The following is an 8,419-nucleotide window of genomic DNA, read 5'->3' on the forward strand; positions in this document are numbered from 1 at the left end:
GGCTTCATTAACACATTTATACTACAGTTGGCGTTCTTTTTATGCCAATTAGTACCCGTGACTTTCAAAAGGACTAATTTTGAATGAATTGCCCGCCTCTTTTTAAGAATTTCTAAAGTAGGCAGAGTAACGTAACTTGACGTAACGCTACTGAATAAAACTGTATTAAAAATTTCAGCTGAGAAACCTCCAAATGCAGTGAAGAACGGGTAAGGACGCGAATGATTGCGTGGTACGATTAAGTCCCACGTGCTATTCCGATGAAATGATCAGGTAATCTACTTCACGAGAACGTGAAGCGGGAAGCCTCACACGTGTCCAATCTAATCACGGTAACATTTACGGGGGTCCACTTCTGAGCACTCAATGCAACATACCCAAATAAACGTATGTGCGTAGATATCGTTCTTCTGCTTCTGGCGGGTTTTAGGGGCGAATTACCTCATGGTTTCAGCTTGTCGGCGCGTCATGCCGTCGTCACGGTCCTTCATAAACGGGTACACGCCGCAAAAAATTGGGTTAATACCACTACTCACCACCGTTCGATACTATTCATAATATGTGTTAAAGGTTCGTCGTTACTGTCTAAAACATTATGTTTGGCTTAGCAGGAGTGTCAGAATTCCTGACGAAATCTACCAAGGCGCTCACGTTTCTTATCTAAAACCAGAGACACAAAAATGCATCTCAACGTTAAACTCATCTATTTGAAACACCACTTCTTCAATCATACCTGCAATGTGAGGGTGCTTTAGTGGACCGGTGGTGGGGGAAGCAGTAAAGAGTTGAGATTTTGCGCTGTGGGAAACACCGGCGCATAATGCATGCTTCGCCCGTCCCAAGGTTTGTTGGGCGCCGTCGCGGAATCCTCCACTAGCGTCTTCTTAAGGAGATACCACGAAGAGGCTGAGCCGCGCTCGTTGGCGAAGCTTTCGGACCAAACAAAGGCGCCTGTTTCTTTCGTCATCCAGCGCCAAGCGGTCAGGAGACCTCAATTTGCTGCCAGAAATACACGAGAACTCAGTATCTGTACACAGGACAGCGCCTGTCCTGTGTTTTTCTATACTTCGTCGTTGTTTCGTGGGCGCTGTATCAACCAAGATAAGTATCGGAGCTCTGCGCGCTAAAACCTCATCCGGACGGCAGCTGCAAGAGGCGCACCACTTCGCAAAGCCGAACCGCTGTTCTCTAGTGGCGTGCGTTTCCGATCTGAGGTAGGCGTTCAAGAAAAGCGTACGTTGCAGAGGAAGTGCGACTGCCAAATTTCTAAGACAACCTTGCACTGCAATATGTGCATGTGCAATATGTGCAATATGTGCAATATGGCAAACATGTGCGATTGGATGTAATAGATATTACAGAACGAGGCACTGTAATACCCTGGTAGAGAAGAACATCCTTGACAGGAGTCGCAATGTACTCCCCGTCGGGCACGGGTGAGGATGGTACCAAGTCAACGTAGGTCAGAGCTGTGGGTGGTAAGCGAACGAAGTCTGCGGCGGTTAGGCGAATGGGAGGCGGCGCAGGGTGATCTGGAAGAGGAAGGTCAAGGTGGAGAGTACCGGTAGAGCAGTCTATGAGCGCCGAATGAGCAGAAAGGAAGTCCAAGCCTAGAATGACGTCGTGGGGGCAGTGGGCGAGTACGGTGAAAACAACGATGGTAGAGCGATCGGCGATGTCGACTCGAGCTGTACACATGCCAATTGCACAAGCTATTCCGCCGTCGGCGACACGGACAACTGGCTTCGCGGCTGGTGTGAGAGCTTTCTTCAGGCGAGTCCGAAGACTAGCGCTCATCACAGATAAATGGGCTCCCGTGTCGATTAGAGCACGAACAGGAACACCGTCGATGTGGACTTCAATGAGGTCCATATTGGTCGAAAGGGTCAGTAGAGGATTTGGCAGCGTAGGGAGCAATGCAGCGGCACCTCCGGGTGCTGCATCATCTAGTTTTCCGGGTGGGAGCGTGCGTTGAAGCTTGGCGAATTGGAGCGACGAGGCTGGGGTGAGCTCAAGGTGGCGTCCACTGCGAAGCTTCGTGACGAAGGGAGGTACCCCGCACCTCCACCAAAATGTTACGTGAAGAGACGAAGACTAGAGGCTGTAAACAAGTGTATTTACAGGAGAGTGCTCGGGCAAGGCAGCGGCACACAACAGTCTCCGAATCGTCGTCGTCGTCTTCGCCTAATCGTCTTTTGATGGCTGTCCGCAGCAATATATTCTCCACTGTATTTTCTACTGTGATTTTCTAAACACTCGTCATAAACACTCGCCAGATATCGGCACCACGTTGTTTCTGCGCGACCTGTGCAACGCTGTGCTGCTTTCGTCGGCTCGTTTCTTTAGCCACAAGTATCCGCAGTAGCGTGTGTTGTAGTTTTTTTTTTTCGAAATAAACAAGGCACGGGCATGTGAATGAGCGGTGCGCCGCTAACCAAAGAAAAATACTGATCGCGCGCTTCATCTGTACAAAAAGAGTGCGGCTTGCGTAATGCTCTTTTACTGCGCAATGTTTGTTTATATGTTTCGCGGTCGTAATCTATCGCGCGAATTTAGTATTGTCGTTCTGGTTTTCGTGAACGCTATTCGCAACGAGATCTTTGAGCCGCGCCCCCTCGCGTGCGACGCAGATTACTCAGGTGCCGCTCTTGGCGGCCGCGTTCTTTACGTGAAGGCTGCTCGAGGCTACCGGCCAGTCTGTCCTGCTCGAGTTATTGAAACATTAGTGGGCAACTTCACAAAGGAATTTGTACTCAATGCTGAAGCAAAATGCCCAGCGAAATCGGTGGAGTTGCCGTCAGGAGCACGTTCAGTGTCGATTGCTCCTTGTGTCGTCTGCTAGCCATCAATGTGTACATCTGCATATATGGGGACGATTTCTTTTCGCGACTGCTTTATGGCGGTGGCGTACTCAATATATCACTTTGGCCCGTTTTCGATCACTGACTTCAGCGTTCGGCCATCAGCTTCTATGTCTACTCTAAAGCGCGATATACAAACACCGGATCCTGCGTGTGTTCGGTGGCGAAGCTTGCTCCTTCGGTTCAATTCATTTGTTCGGAGTTTTAAGCGCATTACAAACGACGTGTGATGTTATTCAAATAAATGAAATGGTCTTTGCAGGCTACAACCTTTGATGAAATCCAGGTTTTCGGCAGCTGCTGTATAAGCAGGCTGCGAGCACGTGTCAGAAGATGATGCACGACGGTGATATGAACTATTGGTAGGCTTCACGGAGTTTTTTTTTTTTTGCAGCATATTTCAATCCCTATGCTAATAAATCAAAGTTTGCTTACTATTTCACAGTCGTTTGAAAGTATGCTGAACAGAATTAGTCTAATCATCCTAACGTAGATAAGTAGAGAGCTTTTAATCGAAAATTATAATTACATGTACTTGCAATAAAATAGTGTGAATCACTCTCAACTGTGGCCTTCTGTTAGGGCGTGATGCGGTCACTGTACTAAAAAATTACACGATCTCCCGCTAAAGGGAACCATGTGTGAATGCGAAGCAGCGGGGAGATGGTTCGCTTGAGCGGGAGATGGTGTAATTTTTGGAACTGTATAATACGCGCCGTCCTGTCATCACATTAGAGGCAGGCAATACTGATTAGGCAGCACTGCGCGATCGAAAGCATGAATGAGGCTTACGAGTGGCGAACCACATGAGCGTATTACTGATCATAAGTGTTCGAACTTTTCCACGCGCGCCACTGCTGGTGTCTCATTCGGAGCCGATAGTACGTGAAAGAAGTTTTAATGTGCATCCAACTCGCCCAATCTACGCTAGTTGTCTGCAGTAACCCGCTGGTTGAAGACGTGATGATTTTTATTTTGTCGACAAACTTTTTTTGTACACAGGTCCACATAACTACAATTGGGAGGGAAGCGTGAATTTTCCTTCAACTTAAATGTGTTTACATGACGCTAAGTTTTGTGAATAAGCCGTAAAATTGACCGCGCTCTGCTCCCAAAGCACTGTAGGCTCTCTTTTACAGGCTTGGCGGGACATCCGCGCTTTCATGTAAGCCATTTCGACGCCATCCGGCCCAGTGAGGGATGCCACGAACTCGGGAGCATGGTCCTGACCGCGATGGCTCTGTGCATATAGATGATACGTTAAATGCTAACGTTTTTCAACCTCCTGTAATGCTAGATGCCATCTAAAGAACTATCATTACAAGGAAATACAGCTAGTAGTCCAGGAACGCCGTGCGCCGCGAGTGAACTATAACGAATATTATGCTGTTCTAGCCAGAGCCTATCAGACGGCAAAAGCCGAATCCCCGCCTTTGCTTCACCGGAGCGCACGAAGGGACTGCGTGTGCGTTCATTGACATATCTCTTTAAAATGTTGCGCTATTTGCTTTCGCATGCGGCCGAGGCGTGCATAACTGCTTCTCCGTGTCTATGCACACATGCGCGCGAAGGCCCGTGATCAGCGGAAAGATGAGTGTGATGATCTTCCGAACAAACAGCTCCTTCTACTGTAAGGCGCCGTAACTCTTTGCTCCTTCTTCGCAGCGCACGCTGACCGAAGAAAGCAAAATAAAAATAAAAAGGGAGGAATAAAGGGGCGTAGGTGTAAAGAGAAGGGCAGACACGGTATGCGGACTACGTACTTCGACACAACACTGCCTTGCGAAGCTTGCAAAGAGATGCCTGTTAGATATTTTTGCGCCAATCGAGTCCCGTATGGCGATATTAATTTACCGCGGACGCGCGCAGCAGCGTCTGCGGCACTGCTTACACGCGTTTATATACGTAATTGCTTTCGTCGACCTGCAACCCCCTCAAGCTAATGTTGAATATGCTCTCTCGCGCTTGAGTATCTTTTAAAATGCATGAATCGTAATGTCTTTTTCTGCAAGTCTAGATTATGTTGCAGGGCGAGCAACTAAAGTGCATGCAGAAATAAGAACTGAGGTTCCAGAGCGCTTATGCGTGCGCCGGTCATTTTGGAACATACTCGTAAGCACAGTGCCGATCTCGTTGACCAAACAAGTTCGCGTCGGTACATTCTATTTTCTTTTTTCAGGTAACTGATCAATTCGATTATTAATAGTGTTACATTTTACCCGGCATTGTCACAGCTGCCTTGTTGCCAGAAGGAAGATAAAAACCAGTAGCTGGCGTCTGAAAGGTTGTGATATGCGACTGGTTTCGTTTTCGCGCCCAACAAAACGTGGCAGATTGAGCATATGGGTTTGTCAAGAGATGGCTCTATACGTTTTGAATATCCCCACTTGGTAAGGTCCGTAAAACTTCCTGCTGACAGAGTTGGTGTTGTATCGCATGCGACATTTTTTAGCGCAAAAGTGGAAAGGACAAAAATTTTTGAGAATGCTTGGAAATAATGCTTTTGCGCCGCTTGCACCTGTGCACCACGGCTTCGCGAGATTAACATACTGGGCAGAAATGCTGACACCTTGGAAAAAGAGGTGCCATAGCCTGGTCGATTCCACGAAAGATCGAAAAAGGGTGTATATTTGATGTTTTCCGATTTTCCTGATAATTTTGTATGTTGTGGACATATGAGTGCACAGCACGAAATCGCAGTTCGTTTTCAAATAAAATTTTTTTTCAACACAGGAAAATTCGACAAGTGTCGCCGGTTGACGACGACCATTTTACGAAGAGTGCGTTTTCGTAAATTCGCAATCATGCTGGCAGCCACTGAAGCTATATATTACAAATATATTTCTTTTTGGCGGAAGTAGAAGTAAAGAGGAAATAGCTCTTATCATTTCATGGAATTCTCAGTAAATTATGTATTTTTAAAAATTCACGAAAAACGCTGAATTTTGAAAATCAGTCAAATTTGGGACGCTATGGCTACTTCTGTGAACACCTTAGCTTGTTCATATTTGCAGTATGAATAGGCCTTTATGTGAATAATGAACCTCTGCATTTGTATTTCTCTAATAATTTTCAAAGTAGTAAATTTTCATGCTCGAAACACCAAAAAGAGAAAAGTGCTCCTCCATTCAAAAATCTATAATAAAGAAACCCAATCTAAATTTTGTTCAAAGTCCCCCAAAATGTTCTCAAAGTACTGCAGAATGATATTATGAAAAAACATGTTGCATCATTTTTATTAGAACAAACGCAGAAAATGTCAAACATTGTGTTTCCAGAGCGTGGTGGCCACTGCGTAAAGGACATCTCTAGTAACAAGAAAATACAGTAACACGTCTTTTTTCTTCTCTGAGCTTCGCTAAACAGCAGTAATGATCTATTGTTGGAAAGTGGGAACTGTTTTGTAAAGAAAAAAAAAGATCGTTCCAATTAAATGAATTTACGACACCACTTACATTCCTCGTCGACGGGCAGCACGGACATTTTCATTCCTCTGGATAATTTTTTTAGTAAATGCGCTTATATAAAAGTAACGAAGCTAAACGCGCAATATGTGTAGCTGAGTCGATCATGTATTGTAAGAATGTGAGAAATCGCAAATGGCGGCAGTGGTGAACGGCGAGTACCGCAGTGCAACCTAAGCACAGCAGCCACACATTGTTTGCCAGGCTTTTTCGCTATGCACGAGAAAAAGCTGGGGTGTCGATTGTGTTGGTTACACGATACATTTTTCACCGCTCGTCGCTCTCCCTCCCCGGTCTCTGCATCCGCACCGTGCGGATCGTGTGGCCCGCGCTACAAGCACTCGTGTAAACAGAGTAGCATGCGTTAGGCGGACAGGTGCAAAGGGCGGTGCGATGGACGCCCGCCTGAGCAGACGACAGCAACGAGTACGGCTGTGCCAGTCAGCCAAACACCACCTGAGATAGAAGTTAAGCATCCAAATTGTGCTTCAACTTTGATGCGATCACTATCCTACGCTCTGAGGTGGCTATGGGTAGGCGTTATAGCCATGGCCGAGATTTTTGTACGGACTGCTTCATGGTGTGCACAAAAAGAAATTCCGCTGCAGCAGAATTTTCGTTGCGTAGAAGATATCGGATCGAGGACTCTTTTGCGGAGGGTCATGAAGCAGGATGCGTGCTCAATTCAAGAGGGAAACCAGATCTGCCAGCACTCCTTCAAGAGAAAGAAGGATATGCAAAACAAAGCAGATGCAATGCAAACAAAACGTGTTTTGTCCGTGGCCAGAATTGCTGCCACCAATCGTCACGTAATCGATTCTTTTTAAAACTCTGCATTGATCACATAAGGTTTGACAACGTACATATTTGGGCCAACAAAAACCACACCTCCTTGGCGACCGCTCTCCAGAAATTCATTTCCATTCATGAAGAGACCTTGGCTTTTATACCAATCTCTCAATTCTGGCACAGCACATCATCGTAAGAGACGCATGGAGGGAATGCGTTCTTTAGCACTCAAGATATGAATTATACTCAACTGAAATAGATGAAAGAAAAGGAGGCTACAAACTGAAAGTGCATACTGTGGACTGAGGGATGTCTAACACTGGCGTGAAGTCGCAAACCACGCGAATGCATTTAATTGGAACGGTCTTTTTCTTTACAAAACAGTTCCAATTTCCGACCGTAGATCATACTGTGTTTAGCGAAGCTCAGAAAAGAAAAAAAAAGACGTGCTACTGTATTTTCTTGTACTAGAGATGTCCTTTGCGCAGTAGCCACCACGCTCTGGAAACACAATGTTTGGACATTTTCTGCTTTTGTTGTAATAAAAATGATGCAACATGTTTTTTCATAATATCATTCTGCAGTCCCCTGAGAACACTTTGGGGGACTTTGAACAAAATTGAGATTGGGTTTTTTTATTATAGATTTTGAATGGAGGAGCACTTTTTCTCTTTTTGGTGTTTTCGAGCATAAAAATTTACTACTTTGAAAATTATTACAGAATACAAATGCAGAGGTTCATTATTACATAAAGGCCTATTCATACTGCAAGTATCAACAAGCCAGCATGTTCACAGAAGTAGCCATAGCGGTCCCAAATTTGACTGATTTTCACAAAACGCAGCGTCTTTCGTGAATTTTTAAAAATACATAATTTACTCAGAATTCCATGAAATGATACGAGCTATTTCCTCTTTACTTCTACTTCCGTCAAAAAGAAAGATATTGGTAATATATAGCTTCAGTGCCTGCCAGCATGATTGCGAATTTACGAAAAAGCACTCTTCGTAAAATGGTCGTCGTCAACCGGCGACACTTGTCGAATTTTCCTGTGTTGAAAAAAATTTTTATTTGAAAACGAACTGCGATTTCGTGCTGTGCAGTCATATGGGCACAACATACAAATATCAGGAAAATCCGGAAACATCAAATATACACCCTTTTTCGATCTTTCGTGGAATCGGACCGCCTATCATATGAAGCACAAGGGCACGGAGTGTAGAAGCGATACTTCTATTTCTTCAATAGCGAGTGTACGTTTTTTTTAATTAGATGCCTGATTAGCGACGCTGCGGCAGCACGCAT

The sequence above is a fragment of the Rhipicephalus sanguineus genome, chromosome 8 (genome assembly GCF_013339695.2).
Source record: "Rhipicephalus sanguineus isolate Rsan-2018 chromosome 8, BIME_Rsan_1.4, whole genome shotgun sequence".
NCBI lineage: Eukaryota > Metazoa > Arthropoda > Arachnida > Ixodida > Ixodidae > Rhipicephalus > Rhipicephalus sanguineus.